Source organism: Chelon labrosus, assembly GCF_963514085.1.
Source record: "Chelon labrosus genome assembly, chromosome: 19".
Taxonomy (NCBI): Eukaryota; Metazoa; Chordata; class Actinopteri; order Mugiliformes; family Mugilidae; genus Chelon; species Chelon labrosus.
The window spans coordinates 19,240,878-19,260,407 of record NC_140352.1 but is presented as its reverse complement, the minus strand read 5'-3'; the positions used below and the strand labels follow the sequence as shown (position 1 = coordinate 19,260,407).

General features: G+C 42.9%; 1 protein-coding gene across 1 annotated transcript in view; it reads left to right on the top strand.

Moving 5' to 3' along the window:
* The first annotated feature begins 355 nt into the window (after window positions 1-355).
* The window catches only part of raraa (retinoic acid receptor, alpha a), a 137,091-nt gene continuing 117,916 nt past the window's right edge, over window positions 356-19,530 (top strand). The window contains exons 1-2 of the mRNA XM_084568152.1: window positions 356-658; window positions 18,565-18,638. The gene's annotated coding sequence lies outside the window, so the exon portion shown is untranslated. The remainder of the gene's footprint in view (window positions 659-18,564; window positions 18,639-19,530) is intronic.

Genomic DNA, 19,530 nt, shown 5'->3' with positions numbered 1-19,530 from the left:
GTTGCAAACTTGTGCTTGGTTGCATTTCTTTAAAAAAATTACAAAATGAGTTACAAAATGACCACTGGAGACGCAGCTGACTATAACCTCATATTAAAGGTTAAGTATAAAGTTTTGCAACACTTAAAGCTGGGCCTTTGGCATGCAGGCTGAAAATAGAGAAAAGGGGAGTCTTTTTTTTTTTTTGCATTTTACAGAAGAATAAGTACGCTATAGGAAACCCATTAAAAATGCAACATGGTGCAGTTTTCTTGTTGCTTCGCTTCACTTCAGCAGAGCACACTGCACATCTGGAGGGAGCAGGACATCCACTTTTGAGGACTGGCCCTCCATAAAAGGAAAGGGGCGTGGCCAGGGCTGGTGTTGGATTTCACAGCCAGAGAACGTGACTGCGATGGTTGCCTTTGCGAGAGCCGTGCCAAACTTGCCCGCTCTCTGAAAGCGACTCGCCGCCTCTTGCCTACGGTTTGCCCCGGGAAGAGGGGAGGCCATTTCAGCCCGGCGCTCGCGGGGGCCCGCCGTTCGGAGATTTTTAGAGCGGGCAGAAAAACTTTGAAAAAGCCACCGCCGCCGCCGCCGCCGCGGAGAGATACAGCTGCGCGGCTCAACTTCCAGCAGCAGTCCGAGGGGAGCGGGAGGAGGAGTCAACAGGTCCCAGGTATTACCATACACTTGTCATTGACAGCTTGTCAACATTTGACAGCGTGCGGCCAGCTTTGAGCTTCTGTCTGAGCTTTTAGCCGGGTGCAGTATCAAACCGTAGCCCTTTCACCTGGAGGGGTTTGAATGCGTCACGGCCACGGTTATAATGTGCACGGTTGTGACGGTTTTTTTAGCCTTTCGTTGTCAGAAACGAATAACTGTCGGTGGAAACTCCTGTCAAGTTGGCCACTTTAGCATGCAGTCGAAAATAAACTATATGTGTGTGTGTTAATGCGACGTTATATGAGTGAGAACAACGTCTGTCAGGTCTGCTAGCATGCAAAGCTAACGTGTCTTTGCTTCTCCCTGTAGGTTCCAAAGATATGTATGTATATATAAATGTATACATATTAAAGCGCTGACAGTTCCTTTGAGTCAATTAGCATAGCCACGCCGCTAACAGTTTAGCTTGGCGCTTCCGAAAAGTGTGCATGTATGTAGTTATTGTGTAATATTGTGCGTCTGAGCATTACGAAGAGAGCTACCGTTGTTACAACGTCGGGACAGCGGAATGCGAAGAGACGTGTGTGTTTTCTTCGCATTCACATTTTCACCTCGTGTCGTTTGGTAGTCGGCTGCTAAACTTTGCCCGAGTGCATAATCAATACCGATCTCATCAGAGGCTCGCCTCCTCGGTGTTAATGAATGAGAGGCTTGCAGACAAAAGAGAGAGAAGTGGCTCAACCACCGCTTGCATTCCTTCTGATGTCCTCTCCATGCGGAGCTGGAAACTTGGTGACCCGGCCGACGCCTGTCACAAAACAAAAAAGCAACCTTTAAGCACCTCTGCAACCTGACAGGCATCTCCTCCAATATGTTAACACCCCCGATTATCACCTGTCACCATAATGTGGCTGTTTGAGGTGTCTGCATCTCCTCAAATTAAATGTCAGCACGGTTACAGCATTTTACCCTGCAGCGTCAGTAAACCTGCAGTGTTGTGTTGTAAAATGTTGTCTTGTAAAAACAGCAGTGCTCATTACCCTCCGTTTAAGTCTGTTACAGGTATTTTCTAGACACCTCCTTGTGTTTGAGTAAGTCTTTGCACTTTACTCATCTGGCACAGCGTAATTTGTTGAATGATATTTTACGATACCACAGGTTTAATGATGCCTCCCTGGTGCTGGCTGCACTGGCACTGCAGACTGATTATTATTTATTTATATATTTTTCGGTTTGGCGGTGAAAGAAAAAAGATTCCCGACCTTTCCTTTGACATTCAGAGCAAGATGCATTAGAGGAAGAGTCACTCAGTGGCATATCTGCTGCATCTGAGGGTTTTCCCACTCTGTCACCTCCTCTCGTATGTGTGATTCACAGTTAAATGTTGTGCCCTCGTCTTAATTGGGAAGGCTTGGGCTAAACTCAAGATAGTTTTTGTTTTCTTTCCCGCTAATCTCTGTCACATAGGATTATGGTTTTGACAGTAACTTTTGATGTAAACGTTTTAATCTGCCGCCTTGCAATACCTGATTCCGTGTCACGTGTCAGATTGTCAGATTGTAGTAACAGAGTTTTACAACTGTGAAATATGTAATTAGAAAGATTATTGCTGTGATCTTAACTTTTCTCTCTTCACAAGCTGGCGAAGACCTAGATCGATACGGTGGATTGCCATGTGAGTGACAGTAGATGATGTAGATGCCGTTCAAAATGAGGGGAGCGGTTTCACAGAGAACTAAAGGTTACTTTGTGATCTGTGCGACTAACTGCAATCGACTGAACAAATCAAACGGCAACAAAAAAGTCTCTCATGAGTAATTACTGTGCAAATACACACCAGACCTTGCCGCTCTCTACATAGTTCCTGATAAGATGTGAGGTTATCTGAAATGTTTGATGTCTACACCTATAAATTAGTTTACCATTAATTATATTAACACTTCAGGTCTGAGATAATGAGAAAAGCGATGTCCTCAAATCACGGTGGACAGCAGTCAACATGACCACCATGTGACTTTGTTGTGTAAGGAACATATTTATTGTTCAGTGGAAAGAGACAGATCATTTTTAGATCAAATGAGAACTGTATAATCTGTGAGGTTATCTGAAAAAGTATTATGTTGGCACTTGTTAGTAAATCTCATATAATGCTTCAGATCTAATTGATCTATCTGTTTCTGTATAGTGAGAGAAATGATATCTCCACATAACTGTTATCAGCAGCGGCAAAGGAAAAAAAAATAAAAATGAGAGTTGTTCCTCATAACAGTGTGTTGCAGCGTGAAGACCTTGGGAAGATTTTTATATTGAATGTTTAAACTGTGTCATATGTAAATGCGGTGGTGAACAGGAGTGTTTTTTTTTTCTGCGGTACCGTCAAACAGACAAGCGTCAACGGGAAGTTGGTTGCCTTCTCATGTGAACAGTGCCAGTTAAAGGTCTCGCATGCCTCAGTTTCACATGGTACTAAATGTATCATCGAGTCGAGGCAGCGGCATGCTCAGTTTGCCGCTTCACCTCCCCCCACCCCCTCAGCGTTTCCCTCTCTTTTCTCTGCAAATTGTAAAGTCGAGTGTGAAAAACACTGGAAAGGATTTTTTTTTTCTTTTTGTCGTTGCGCAGCAGTAGTGAGTCAGTAAGTCCTCGCTGTGTGAGTTTTAGTTGTTAATAGTTTTGCTCATCACCCGTGGAACAAATGAATTAACCAGATGAGAAGCGACGAGTTCTTAAAGCAGTTTGTATTTAGAGATATTTATGTGCAGGTTACGGATGCAGGATGTTCTATCTGTTGGTTTTTCTAATATTGGCCAGACATTTTTCCAAATTATATACCTCTGTTGAATAATGGAGTAAACTAGAATCGCCTGTTGAATTATAAATCTTTGGATGACCTATATACATATTGCAGTGTATTTCCCTTTCTCCTATTTTGTCGTCTGTACAGCAGAGAAGGTGTAAAAGCCGGCCGATTAGAAGCAAACTGAAAACCTTTCAAAATAAAATTTCAGGTCTGCGATAATGAGAAAAGCGACGAGATACTCTCTTGGCTAAATTTGGCTTTGGACCTAGCTTTCTCTGAATAACACATTAGTGTGTCAGGTGGTTTGGTTTAGTCTGGTCTGTCGTGGTCTACGCACACGCTCGCCACAGGAGCCTTTTTGCCTGATGTTGACAAGCCAGGCTGACTCACGAGGCTGTGGCTGCGCTGTACAAACTCATCAGGCACTGACGGATGAGATATGCTCCCTACAATGGCAGGGCACCCTGGAGATGTCACCCAGTGCTTACTTAACGGTAAACACCTCTACCCCGTCCCACCCACACGCTGTCAGGTTGTGACTGCTAGTAACTCCGTTTTTGGAGTAGGAAGCACTTGAAGTACTTAAAGTGAAACCACACCGCAGTTTCGCTCACTGTAAATTGGAAAAAACCAATGGGGCGGGTGTCATTCTTAGAATTTGTTTGTCAACACAAAAACATCCCTGGTCCGAAGAGGGAAACGGATATTTCCTTTAACCAGAGTCCAGATCCCTGCAGTGTAGCTTTACTGTAATAAAACCAGCCTTGACCCAAATGAATCAGGCCCAGAGTCTGTCGGAATAAGTAGAAATAAATTGGGATATTACAGTGGTTTTGCTGTGGTGCCCAATGACGTAGTCATTGCCTTAGGGACTGGGGCGAGTGTGGGAAAAGCGGGAGAGAAGAAGGGTGGGAGCCGATATCAGGAGAGTGTAGCTGAAGCTGGAGTGGGATTTCTTTTTTTTTTTTTTTGGGAGGAGAAGTGGAGTTGCTGTGATGTGGGAGCTCCACTCACGTTGGCCAGCAGCAGTTAAGACAGACAGGCCTGCTTTTGCATACTGATTCTCTTTCTGTTCTTTCAACATAAACTGGCCCTGCCTGCCACGTGAGGGTTAACTCACTCCCCACTCCGTGCCGCCTCCTTTTATTCCTCTTTTTATGGCTTTGATGGTATTAAATAATCTTTACGTGTCAGAGTGCACAGCTCCCAGTGTTCATGTTGGGAGAGTGAGAGAGCAATTAGGTCAGAGTGGTAGAATAACTTGGTTTCATCCCAGCCTTAAAGCGGCAGGGTACCTCACTTCAACCTGCTCTTTGTATTCACCTCAAACGTTCAGAGTGAGATTTTCAAAGAGGTCCAAGGCCAGCGGGGTTATCAAAGCACTCAGAGAAAGAACTTTGTGTCTCTCTGTTGTATAGTCTCATAATAAAATGTCCCAGAATGGATCATCAGTTGTGATATTTTAGGTTCCTCACCATGTTAATTTGCCTGAAGAACCAGGCCACGTTTGTCTCCTTTTTTTTCCTAATGAGGCTGAGCTAAAGACCCATATAACCTTTTATCCTGGTTATTGATTTTGAATGTGTTTCAAGCTTCAGATTGTTTTATTAGACCTTGAAATCATTGACATGTTTAGCTGGAGTGCTGCATGTTTTCAACAAACAGATATTCCAGGTCACACAATAGTAAATTGAACATGTTGTGTTTCTGCTTGGCATGGTGTCACATGATCGGTGTTGTAAAGTTTTCCCATAGCCTGCCGTCCCATGTTTGAGATTGCATTTCGACCAGTTGGCGTGTGAATGTTTTGGCCTATGTCACAGCGTTTCATTGCTCTCGTCACAGAATTTCATACTATTTTCCACACTCATTTTGTACCTTGGCTTTTTACAAAAGCGTCTCTGCCCAGTCGGACAGTCCCCCGGCGTGATGGCTGACATTTCTAGTGAAAGAGCCCTATTGTTAATTCTTAATCCCCCTCCACCCTCCTCTTCATAAAACAATGGTATCAATTGCTTCCACTGAGTACATCCACAGCTCTGAGTGAGAGACAGGCTGTCCGGGCCTGTTGGCTAGTCTGCCAGCCGTCCTACCAAGCAGCTAGGATGACCTCTTCATTCCCGGTGATAGCTCTGTGCTTGAGCCTCTTCTGCACTGATATCATCTCTGCAGCATGAGAACCAGCTCATGACTGTGGCTGTGCTGCTACCTTGTAAATGCACAAATAATAGCTTGTGTATATATTTATTTTCCCGCAGAGACAGTATAGCACTCCAACGGCTTCGACACGCCCCCATCCCCCACCTTCTTAATGAATGGTCTTCATTCTATTTTCCTTCATTTTCCCCAGGACACTGCCATTAACTTTGACAGATGATATGTTCTTTCACTGAAACAGTGATCCTGAGCACACTGTCACTGGAAATTGGATTCGCACACCCACCCCTTAGCTCCTTGCCTGTTCTCCACTTCTCTTTTTCTCTCCATCCTCCTTTTCCCCTGTTGCTCTCTCTCAGTCTGCGCTGAGGGACATGCTGTTAATATTCCTTTTAGAGCTGCGCTGTACAGCTGAGCTGCCAAGTTAACCCTCTGCTGCCATGAGTCAGACAGCTAGCTAGATAGCCGGTGTCACTTACACAGATGTCTGACTAACCAATCTGTCCTTAAGTGCTCCTTGATAATACCAGTGCTTCTCTGTGCCTGCAGCGTGTCTGCTGTCAGTTATACCATTGTAATGATTTTTGATTACATGTTCAGAATAACAAAACCTGTCATTTTCATGTTGTCTCTGTAAATACTTGTGTAACTTTAAATAGTTTGACAGCAGAAAATTGCAACAAGAAGGCTTAGATACCAAACAGAGAAAATACACACAGACCTGTCGCACTGATTAGCTCCAGATTAAGTTTGCAACTTTATTTTTCATTTTGACTGAACTGCAGATTAGCATAGCAAAACTCCAAGACTACATCCTCAGAAGCCTGGGTTCTCTAAGATATCTAGGACATCGAGTTTACAATGGCAACAGAACAGAAAAGCAGTAAACACGCACATTGGAAAAGTAGCAACTTTTATGAAATCATCATGGCAAACCTCAGCTTCCTAAGTAAGCCACCAGACTGTGTCATTCTCAGTTGACTATAGAAAACATAACATGCGAGTCTCATGTGCAGTTTCAAGTACAAACCAGTGCGTCTCAGCACTGATTTCAGTGGAACAAATTCCCTCTCTTGTGCGTCCTGTGTGGGTGTATGTGGTCGCTGACAGTGTATTACCCAGCTGCTGTGATTGCAGCTGCTTGCACATTAGCTCCAGTTGCTCGGCCACATTTATCAGTGAGAAGAGAACACCACGGTGGAAGAGATAATGGTCCTGAACAAAGATGATACCACTCTTGCTGCCGCTACATCGAAACAGCTAGCTCCTTGTAAGTGCCTCAACACATAGCATCGTTATCTTACTGCTCCGCTGCCTTGACTTGTGCCAAGTCTGCGAAGCTAGTGAGCTGCTGCTACTTATTTGTCTCCGTGGGCTGCCATCACAGTGCAGCCAGACCAAGTGAAGAGAGCCATCCCACCAAATCACTGCCCTGCAGAAACACTGCAGTACAGGAATGATTAGAGTGCTGTGAAGGAGTAGACAGAAATACATTGTAAAGGGTGCAGCAAGAAATGATTACAGACTAATTACATGCACCTTTGTGTAGATTTATAATGCAGCAGTTCATCTTCCTGAAAAAGCTGCAGAGATGTGTTGGTAGTTTATACATAAATAAACAGTACATGTGAGGAAGGAATCTCAGAAATGCACCCAGCCCAGCACAGCACACAAGGCCTCAGCCTCCAGATTTTTGTCAGCGAGACAGCATAACCTGTGGTTGTAAATGATACTCATTGAGTCAGTGAGTTGGCTAGGCTCTATCAATAACGTTGGATGCTTTGATTGGTTTTCCATTTCATTTTGTGTCAACGTAATTTCCATTTTTCTAGGCTTTTTGTGTCGCAGTAATAATTCTGTAATATGGCGCACCAGGCAGCATATGGCTGCCATTTATGATCAACAGCCGCTGTAAAGAGGTGACTGGAATATGCAAATGTCTTCATACTAATGGAACAGTAATGTAATGAAGTACGTTGTATATGACCAGTAATGAGCTCTGGTTATTGAGTGTTGATGGCGTCTCCTCAGCCAGCCTTTATTGTTTCACAAGCTGCAGCTTTCTTGTTTTGTTCTTCGTGGGACACATACACATCTCCAGCCAAAAAAAGGCATCTGCACAAAAAACGCGCAGACACACACGCGCTCTCACTCAGCCTTAGATACATGAACGTCACATTCGTACTGATTCATGGCACAGGGTGAAAAGCATATTGATAAATACCTGGAGTACTTGCCCATTGAAATTGTGAAACTAAATTGGGCAGAACTGAGACAGATGCGGCGCAGTAAATTAAACAAGCAATCTTCTCTGTTGGGTGACAGCACAATGGTGATTAGGGTTTCATGTGCGCTGCCCTACATTATTTATGGCTGTGCTGTGGGCTGCCTGCAGTTGAATAGACCCACAGTCCATTGACTGGGCATATTATGGGAGGGTGACTCGTAGCGAGAAGGGGAGTTAAAAATGGCTTTATTTCCTCTCGAGGAGGTCCATTTTCATCTAAATGAAGGTGGAAGCCCCAAGCGTGTTGTTTCCAGGCCCTGCGTGTGTGAAATGTGTTGACTGTGTTCCAGGAGGCTTCTCTGTACCACTCTGCTTCGTGTTCCAGGGTGATTTCTGCAGAAACGCTCATTTGTACGTGTCAGCCATTCCTAGTCAATGCCTACTCGACTTGGTGTCAGTTGCCAATTCACACACTGGCTATTTTTTTGTTCTAGTCAGTGATGTCTGGTATCTATTTAGCCCCAGATAATGAAAAATTATTCAGCATTTGTATTTTTCTTCATAATACAAATAAAACTGCATTTTTTGAAAGTTTGTGGCCCGTATTATTTTGTAGTATACCAATGGAACAAAATATGCATGTCTTTTGGAAGGAAGATTTGGAAAGGATCTACACAACTCTCCACATCCACAACATAAAAGACACTGACATTCTATGTTCTATTCTGTTTAGTCACAGCAAAGGTCTTTAAGGTGTTTTCTAGGGTTAGGCAGTTGGATGAATTTACCGGCCAGCGGTGATCAGCAGAGTCAGCCGCTGATTTTTTTTTCTGGGGCAATTTTGGCCATTACATTCTGCCTCCTTAAGAGTTCAATTCAGTAAATAAATAACCAGTTCAAAGTGTGGGCTAATAGGAACTGTCAGTTGCAGTTGGGCCATATTGTGAAGGCTTCTGTTGCCCTGATTTCCATCTTCCATGAAACACAAGTGGTAACTAAATGATAATTAAGCTGTCTTTTGTGGTTGCTGTCCGATGGAGTTGTGCTAAAAGCCAAACTAAATCACAAATCATGATCAATCAATCAATCAATTTTTTAGATCTATTTAGATCCCCAGAGCCTGTATATGCAGCTGAGCACCCCGATCATTTAATGGAACATGTTACCAGCACCTGTTTGTTCATTTAGAGGCTGCAACCGGAAACATCCAATAGTGTCGGACTGCTGTTCAGCCTTTTCAGTATTTTGCTTATTGGAAATCTCAAGTGTTTCACTGAAGGAGGGTATAGACTGTAATGTCTCAGTAAAATTAGGTTTTCATACTGGAACATATCAGCAATGTTTTTTTTTTTTTGTTGGAGTGACAGTGACTGGTTGGAAAAGTTTAACGCATCACCCTACCTATTGTTTTCCACTTGGAAAGTGGCACTGAAAAATAGCTAAAACTATGACGTCCCGATCAGTATCTAGAGAGTGGTATTGTCCCAGTAACGTAAAAACGTCTTCCTCTTCTGTTTTAATGCCAGTTGGCTAGTGGCAAAACTGCCAACATAAAATGAAGAAGAAGACAACTTCTTCTTCTTCTTCTGTTTTAGTGGCAGTTGGCTAGCGTCAAAGCTGCCAACTGCAAATCGAAGTAGAAGACTGCTTTGTCAGTTTGATTGAAATTTATAAATTGTGCAATGTAGATATGCCACGAGGTGGTAATAAGAAATTGTCACTCAGTACCGCCCAAAAAAAATAAAATAAATGAATATGCCGAGTATACTCAGGCGCTGAAGCAACAACAAACACACGCTGCATTCAGAAATGTTTCCTAGAGACAGTGTCACAATATCGTCATACATTAGCTTTGACAGCATTATTCCTCTCCTAGATCACGTATGCACCATACAAGTACAAATACAAGTAAGATAAGAAAAGCCATTATGAATCTGCAAGAAAGGATTTTTTTTGTTTATTTTAGATCGGATCGGGACTCGGATCGGCCAATACTTAAAATTAAAAGATCGGTATTGGATCTGGGGGAAAAAACTTTATCAGGACATACCTATAAATAACTTTGCTTAATGCTGTGTGTGGTGGCCTTAATAGAAACTCTCAGCTGCTGTATTTGGTCACATTGCAATGTGATGATGTGTGTGTGGAGAATACACTCTTTGTGTTGTGCTCAAAGGAGCACAAAGGATTATGATAAATAAATGTTTGGAAAGCATCAGAAAGAGACAGAGCTTTATATAATCCATTAAAAATGCCTTGATGGCCTCAATCCCCATTCCGCAGAACGCTCTGGGATGAACCTACATAGTTTAAGCTCGCTACAACCACAAACTATGGATTAGGCTACACCTTGCCGTCCTGCTCGAAAACCTCTGCATCAATACAGCATTGATAAACGATTTTATCTCCCCTACCAATAGACATATCCATCAATAATAATCACTGATTACTGATATCTATCTGTCTATCTATATATATATAGAACGGATCAGGGGAACCAGAGGACAGCAGGATGTGGTTGTTAATACAACAAAGGCTCTACACACTCAAGAAAGAACTGTGAAAGGGCCTCAGGGCCCTGCTGTTGAATGGTTTGTGCTGCTACCTTGTGATGTGCTTCTCGTTGGTAATATACAATTATACAATAAGTCCCTGCAGGGAACACTAGTTTTGTATGTCAACACATTTTTGCCACACTAAATGACTCTATGCTTGAAATGGTCTTTAAAGATGGCATTGTTCAAAATCATAAACAGGGGTATTGAAGGGATTTTTGTCCACTGACGGCATGTATAGTACACTCCAAGTTGTAACAACAACAACACTAAACAATTATGTCCCCTGTGCATGATGACTCACTGGTGTGACCTACTGAGACACTTAGTCTGACGTTAATGTTATTAGTAACACTTCGACTTTTCCCGCTTTGATAATTTTAAGTGTTGCCTGTGAAAACCACATTGATGGTTTCACTCACTCTTCCTCTGCCTCATTTCTTAGCTACTCGCTTTTCAGACATCACTGAAGTGACTGGTTTGCTTCAGCAGTGACGACAGAAAAGGATGGACGTAAGAGTGTGAAAAATAAAGAGAAAACTATTCGCAGAACACTTGGAGCTCTGCCCATTGTCACACCTGTGCACGTGTGAAAAGGCCGCTTCCCTTCCTTTTGACTTTTCTCCAGCATAACTGGGTTGCAGGAATCAAGTGTTTGTGTTCAGCTCAATGTTTGGATGTTTAACAGTGAAAACCTTGCCTATTGTTGCATTAAGTTGTAGGAAGTATTCAAAATCCTTTTGTTTGTTATTGTGTAGTCTTTAACTTGTTTATTTAATCTCAGCTTCAAGTTGTTATTGTAACTTCAGGTTTTTCAGTGCCCGCAACATCCCCTGCTGCGTGGGATGCTGGTTGAAAAGCACTTATTAGGAAACCTGACTGTCAGATCAAACATTTCAAAAGGTTACAAAATTTGGATGACACCTCCTGCACAAATATCTTAAAATAACTTTCGATTGTATCTGGTTCTCGAGGGACTCTGAAGTTTGTGTTAGCAACAGAAAACTATTAATCATCAGTAAGCGTTGGAGGTGGGGGATATGGAAATGCGATACCATCTCTAATGTGTGTTTTGTTTGTGCATTTCACTTCCAGTAGAGTCATTGTAGAGTGTCTGCCCATGCACACGTTATGAAATGTCTACAAAGAAGGCTATATTTGTTTTATCTGTGAAATTACTGTCATGTCCACTAGATAGATGTCTGTTGCGTGAGTTTGTCCTAATTGTCCTTCTGCACAACAGCGTGTTTTTATTCGCTATTGGCCGCTAGCCCGGGATGCCCACTCAGACTGTTGTCCACTTGTCCAGAGAACCAAAACAATACAGAGCTGCCGTGCTCCTTCAGAGAGCCACTGTCAGACTCCTGGGGGTGGGGTGTTTTCTGATAAATCTGTGCCAAATCTGGTCCCCACACTCAATTACCTCTTTGTCATTTCCTCCATGTGAATGTCAGTGTGGCGGAGCTGTGGCTCCATGGATAGCCTGTGTTCAGATACCTTGCATGGCTTTCATCAGGACTTCCTCCCACCGTTGTTGTCCTATTAAATTAAGCTTATTTTTGAGCCCTTCTCATGAAGCGTGAAATACAAGCTTTTATATTGGCATTGGCAGGTATTTAAACTTCTGATCTGATCCAGGCTGTGCTCATTAAATTGTCAAAATGATGTAATGTTTCACTGCCGCTACTGTGTGCCAGCATGGCATGTTTTTCCACTTAGGGATTCCAGTATTTGTCTCTATCGTAAACACAGGGCATCTGGTTGCCAGTAGTGGGCTCAGCCTTCATTGGACTTGGACATCGAAATGCGGTTGAGTTTCCTCAGAGAGAAACTGCCTGGTTTTTCATTTAGCAGCTTGTGTAGGTATGATAAATGTTACTTATCACCTATTGACCCAGAGAGGTCAAGCCTTTGCCCTGTCACCCATCACCCTCCTCCTTCTCGCTGTCTCCTCGCCGCCTCTGTACTCTGTGGATAGCCTTTATCTGCTCAGGCAATAGTTTTTCTCTCCAGCACCGCTTGTCCACCAAGAGATACCAGCCAACACAACTATGCACTTACCTTGTTTGCAGTCAAGTGTGAGATGTTTTCCTCTGCCAGATTTATCTTTCCAGAAATATCTATTATTTGGCCTGTGGCCTCAGAAATACGTTTGATTAGATACAGTGAGTCCAAACAGATACGCTCTCCTCCCTGTATTCTCAGCTTTAGTTTTGACCTTTACACTTCTAATATCACAGCCAGTTTTTAGGACTATACTGAGGAGATAAGTAAATAGAGGAAAGTGTGAGATTATCGCGGAAATAATCTTCTGGAAGAAACGAATTTGGTTGAGATATCAAGGACAAGGGACTTATATGTACACACACACACACACACACTGAGTGCTAGATTCTGTTCGCTTTTTTCCACTGGCAGTGTAAAGAATCGCAGAGGCGCTTTTGTTCTTTTGAAAATCCACCTGATAATGTTGGTAGCTGGCTCCTTGCCTGAGCTGGTTGGATTTACCAGATGAAAAAGAAAAAAAATAACTCGCAGTCTCCAGTGGCTAGACCAGTGTTTCTCACTTCACACACCCAGCACAGTGGCTCAGATTTTCTGCAATCCCCCATTGAAACAGCTTTTGTGTTTGGAGCCTTTAGAAGTGGATGTTGAATGTCATTTTCAAGTGGTAAACCTCAGAGTTGAAGAGTGCAGCACAGGTGGGAATAACAATAAATGCAACACAATAATGGTACAAGAACGATGCCAGGTTTTTCTGGGTTCACAGATAGGCCCTTATGCCATCCCTTTCCCCCTTCCCACTCAAGTGTTCCACATGAGACTGATTGAGCCATTTCGTACTGCTAAGCTGCGTGAAGAGTGCTACTTTTATAATGAAAGAATACTGCTAAATCAAGCCTTGACAAATCTACTTTCTCCATGTCCCCACATTGAGGGTTGGAGGATTAGGCTCTAATTTTAGTGCCATTTATCTCCTCAGCTGCTTTTAAGAATTAGTTCCAAATAACAAAAAAAAAAAAGTGTGAAAAATGTGAAGGGTTTTGTGGGGTTGGATGGGAGGGTGGTGGGAATTGTCTATTGTCAGGGAAGGAAAGCTGGGGGAAAGAGATTGTCTAGTGGCAGTGAGTGCATATGAGTTCAAATTTACATACAAATCTCCAGAAAAAAAAACTATTTGCAGCAGTTGAGTAGAGGGCAGTGGTTAAATAGGAGCCTCCGAGGAATTTTTCAGTCACCATTGCACCTAAAACATGTCTCAGGTGGGTTAATGAGATCACAAAGCCTGATGGAGCTTTAAAACAACACAGGCCGTGAAAAATTGAACACAACCTTTTTCAGCTCTCCCTCTCTCTCTTGTTCAGGTCACCATAACACAGACTTAGGTCCTGTGTATATGTGATTAAAGCTGAATGTGTAATGAATGAACACCTTTACTTCTCACCCTGCAAGTCAGCATTAAGTTCATCTCCTCTCTCACTTTGCTGGACTAATGTCACACAGACCTTAATAGTTTGGGCCTTTCCATCTCGCATGTATTCGGCTTCTGTGACACGTCATCAATACCAAACAACCATCAATACTCCACTGGAGGCAGTTGCATTTAAAACAGTGGCGGACGCAGCGCTGGCGTGCATTCAGCACTTTTGAATAGCCGTCAGCTTATTGATTCTCCTTCAAGGTCGGCGTCAATTCCTCTCTGCTCGGCCTTTTCTGTTTGTGACAACGGAGGGCAGATGCATGTTCAAAAAACTTGGTGTTCAATTGAGTAGGGGGGGGGGGGGGGGAGGGGGGCTATAAAGCAGCTTCCACTACGCTTCTCTTTGGGAGCAGTCCTGATACTGTGGACAGTGTTTTGGTTTGATTATGTAATCCATCTGGGTATTAACATAAAGGGAAGGGAGGCGGGGCGGGTGGTAGGTAATAGTGGTGCTGCTGATGATCATCGTCTAGCAACTGCCCAAGGGCAAGAATGTTTTGTGCGCCGATGTGTCCGACAGGTGGCTAGGAGACGCTAATTGATTAATGATCAGGGTGATATATGAGCCCCCACGGCCAGGCTAAACATAAAGGCTCGGAGCACCGGTGTCGCCCTAAATCATTTCCAACCAGGCCAGTAAACCCAAAACAGTTTCCTCATTAGCATATGAAAGACCAATCAGGAGGGGGACTGTGCCTTCCAAGCCCTTTGTACACCGTCTATTGTCAACATCCTGAGTCTGAATTAACAGGCTAGCATTTTCTGCCAGATGAATAATGACAACAAAGATGGTTTTATAATAAGGGTCACTCGGCACTAATGAATGATTAACATCACCACAAACTAAAGCTTTGATATCGTTTCGGTTTTATCTCCTTTTTCTGCCTGTGCAGGGTTTTGACCTGAGTAACACTTGCCTGGATGATTACTTGACTGCTCTGCACTGTGTGAGACGTAAATTCCTGTTATTTTACTACACACTATAAAATATAGTTATAAAGTTGAATGAATGTGTTCTCACCATGTATTATGGTAGCTATAATTTCCTACACATAGAGGTGAAATAATTTATTTTCTTTCTTTATATATGTGTTTTTCTTCCCTCCATCATGGGGCTGACATGTTTTCCATTCGAGCAGTGTCAGATTCTTCCTGAGTGATTGAACATTAGTGAAATTCACCTGTCCCCAGATGATCATATTTTGCACTAGGTGTTCCATATAACGCTGTCACAGTGGATTAGCTTCTCTCACTCTCCTCCTTATCCGTCTCCGTCTCTCTGAGTCCGTCTCTTCCTCTCTGAATCTCTCTGGTTATGTACCATTCCACAGGGGGCCTTTCGTGACCCTCTTCATTGTTTTCTTTGGATGACTTTGAAGGACAATGGCAGTCTGGAGCCTTGGCCAGCGCTCAGCGTGTGTGAATCCGCAACTTTCCATTGGGAGTGCTCTCCTCCTATGTCAAGTGAGGTTATGTGATCTATGTGTCACTGAAGGGGCTTTCCACCGCTGAGAGTCAGACCCTCAAGAAGAGGGGTTTATATTTTGTGAATGTGCGTGTGTGAGGGCATGCACGCGACCGGTGGAATGTTATAGAACCGAGTGAGTTAAAACAACACATTGTGTCTGTTTTAATGTGAGCTCATGACTCTCGCCACGGGGCTGCCATTCCCAAGTAAGCATTCACTTGGAGGCTGCTGGTCATACTCATAATCAGATTTTTTTATGTATTTGTTCTAGGAGTTTATACAGGGACGATCCTGTCACAGTGAATAAGTGAATGTCCCAGGGCTGATGAATGATTTTACTTGAACGTTGCTTGGACTGATTCCCATCAAACCTTTTAAACCGTCAGCAGTCGAGCAACCCAAAACCCAATCCCAGGTGCTGATGCTAGGTGGTGCATTGAGGATGGGTGACCTTACCTTATTATTGTTTCAGACTCTCCGCTTTGGGAGGACAGCGAGTTCCTGTGCAATCGAGGCCTTCTATGTTCGGTAAATTGGGTTCCATTTGAAAAGCAGATGGTCTTGTCTGGCAGCTCTCCAGCAGTGAGGGTCATGCTCTTCTCCTTGTGTGTGTGTGTGTGTGTTTGTGTGTGTGTTAAAGGTGAGTTCGTCTAAACTGAGTCGCTTTCGCCTATCAGCAAGGATAAAGATGTGATTACCTTGGGCTACCCCTGTCCACTCTCATCAGGGTAGGCTCAAGGTTCACACACACATGCACACACAAACTTTTACTCGCACAAATATGTACATATGCGTAAACTCCATCCTCATTTCGTCTTACCTCTGCCTTCTAGAAACGAAGATGCTTTTGATCTTTTGTACGCACCATTCGGATACCATTCAGATTCACAAACAGGAAGTGAGGGCGTGTAATAAAACAGGAAGTGACAAGAGGAGTCATTCAGGGAACAAACCAAGTGACTGGCTTATTGTTAGGTTGGAAACACAAGGCGCAGCACAGAGCCAGAGTGTTACACATTAAAATGTGGCCTGCCAGAGTAACAGGTAGTATCTAACTACCACAAGATTGTTGACTGCCTGCTGATATTTGGATTGCAATTTATGCAATTAAACTTGTTATTGTTTCAGGCTTTTCTAGTATAGGTTTAAGCTGCCACATATAAAGCACATGCCAAATCTATCTATCTGTATATACTGTATGTGGGCTTGACTGTAGGCATCAGATCATAGTATTTAGAATATTTATGGTTTATAACTGTGTTTTAAATGGGAATGACCACTTCTACCAGTAGAAGTATTGTAGTGTTGTTGATATAAAGTGTCTGTCTTGTTAGAGAGTGCAAATATCACATATGTTTGTAATGCATTATATAATTTTAGGATCTGCACATTTAGCAATACAGCTCTATATATACATTGATCAGTCATAACATTATGACCAACTGCCTAATATTTTGTAGGTCTCCCGTGTGCCTTCAAAACAGTAGTGACTCATCAGAGAATGACTCATCAGAGAATGACTCTGTGGCTCAGGCTTTTCCCAGTGCATCCCACAGATACTTGATCAGTTTGGGATCTAGTAAATTTAGAGGCCAGGTCAACACCTTGTGCTGTTCTTCATGTTTTTTGAGTTGTTCCTAAAGCGTTTTTGTGTGTGTGCCTGTGTCAGGCTGCATCCTGCTGGGGATGGCTGCTGCCATCAAGGAGTGTCATTGCTATGGGGTGGTCTGGTCTAGGTGGGTGGTGCATGTCTTAGTAACATCCACATGAATGCCAAATATTATATAGACAATAACCGGAAGCAATATTGTCTGGAAAAGCTTGTTTCATCTGTCTGGCATGACATTTTGTGCACACTGTGAAATACTGTATGTTTCCTCATTAACATTACATTGAGGTTGCTATAGCAGCCTGTAGGAAATGTAAATGAAATCAGCTATTTGTAGTAATGATAAAAACATTAAAAGATGCTATTTTTATACCTCGGCTGTTTCACTGTCCTCAAGAGCCCGAGATAACAAATTAGTGTGAAATATATTTGCTACTTGTAAAATGGCACCAAGGGCACTTCTGCCTGGAGGAAGGGTATTTTTCTTAGTGGTCTCTTGACCCTTCTAAATAGAAGCCATTGCCATGGTCGTCAGGAAAGCTGTCTTGACACAACCAGCTCATTTCTTTGTTAACTGAAGTAGAGAAACTTGGTCTCGCACTGTGACAAGTGAAGTGAAATAAACCCAAACAGACCACAGTTTTAAATGTCATTGGTTTCTCTTGAACATGCATTTGGAAACCTTGGTCCACGGTTGTACATTTTATTGGAGCTGGAAGGATCCCAAGACATGTTAAAAAGAGATGTTCTCTGTTTTCTCCTTAAAGAGGAAAAAAGGATACGCTCACTGCTTTTGAGTGTTTTTGACACAACACAATTTTCTATTCAAATATGATTGACCGTGATCGTGCCGTTTGGCATCTCTGTGGAATCCATAAAATCCAACAAAGTGCCTTTTAACATGTGCAAACCACCGTGGTGTAATTTCCATCCAGTTGTTTTTAGTTAAAAACAATTCACGTAACATTTTCCAAGCTTTCTACAGCACAAAGGTGCCATTTATCAGATATCCTAAGTGCCATGTGACTCTTTCAATTTAGTTCTGCAACCAGAGCTGTCTGTAAACATTCTGATAATTTAGCAACATGCAAAAATAAAATGGCCTTATTCACACATTCGCTCCAAACCAGTGTCGCTAGATTGTTGTCTGCGGCAGCCATTCATCTGTACAGCATCGGCCTAGCTGTTCCACTATGCAAAGATGACACGCCACTTTAGATTTGTCTCTGTTTGGCAATGAAGGCGCCTCTGTGTCCCTATTTGTGCATCAGGCTGAGGGGATTTCTAGGCCGCCACCTGATTCACATTGCTGTAATTGAGTTGTGGCCATAAGCACTACTGTGCTTGCCTAGGCCCTAGGTAATTCACACACCACAAAAGCACTGTTTTACTCCACTTTTCACATGATGTCTGGGGCACAAATGTAGCAAGTGAGAAAGTCCAATCTATTGGAAAAGGGTGGGGAGATTACAGGGAGTATGAGAAGGAAAAAGAGTGTAAGAGTTTTCATGTAGTGAAGCAGTTCTGTGCCAGAAAGGCTAGGGAGTCACTGAGTCTGCAGCACGTGGATAAGGACCACAGAGCTCTTGGTTTCAAATATCTTTTTCTTCCTCTCTCCTCAGAGCTTAGGAGCTACAATCGATTCAAAGGGAGATTTCCTTGGACAGGGGAGGACAGGGAGATTGACGTTTTTGGGGTAAGCCCGAATTTGTTGCTGCTGTCTACTGAGGGTAATTGGACTTTCCACACTCGACACTTCTGTCTGTGGTTACCAAACACCATTGTCTGGTCTCTATATATTAGCATTGTTCCTTGTCATATATCTGCCATACTGGCATTGTGGTCACAATGTGTAGCTCTTGATTGAGTCTGTTGTGTTTGTTTTTTCCTTCTTTTCATTGGCTTGTGCACAGCTGACATTCTTGTCAAACTCATACACAGACATAAGCCATTTTCCTATATGAACCTGATTTTCCGGACGTAGGACATATTATTCTCACAAGTTCGTGTGGGTGAGGAGTGGTGCCTGGGCAGAACGTGCAGTAGGCGGGACGTGATGCAAAAAGTATGCTGTTTAAATCGCAGTATTTGTTGCCAGTGTAGCCAGTTGATTATTTTTATCATAAACAACCAAGTCTACTGCTGTTCCTTGAATGTGTCTGACAGTTTGGCCCGTACTTACAAAAGCTACCAAATCTTGTTGTCTCTGCAGTTTTTGTTGGCGTTCTTCACCCTCAGATGTTTGCATTGTGCTTTCACGTCAGTCACATGATAGCAGTGTCATCAACACACCCACTTGCTATGAATTCCCAGGACAATGACCTGCCCTATTTACACATGGGCTCAATAGCTGTCTACACTCTGTTCTGTGTCTTGTACCCTGCATGCAGCTACTATTAAAATCAAGTCTAATCCTAGGCCTGTTGCGTCATAGACTGAGCTGGCAGCAAGGAGATTTGCTTTGTCATGTCAAAGTAACAAAGACCAAACAATAACATTATTGGTGACTGGCTTGAAGAATGTGGACCATTATTCCGTGAATATAGATTAATTTTGTTGATCTGATTTGTCTTCCTTGTTACAGCTAC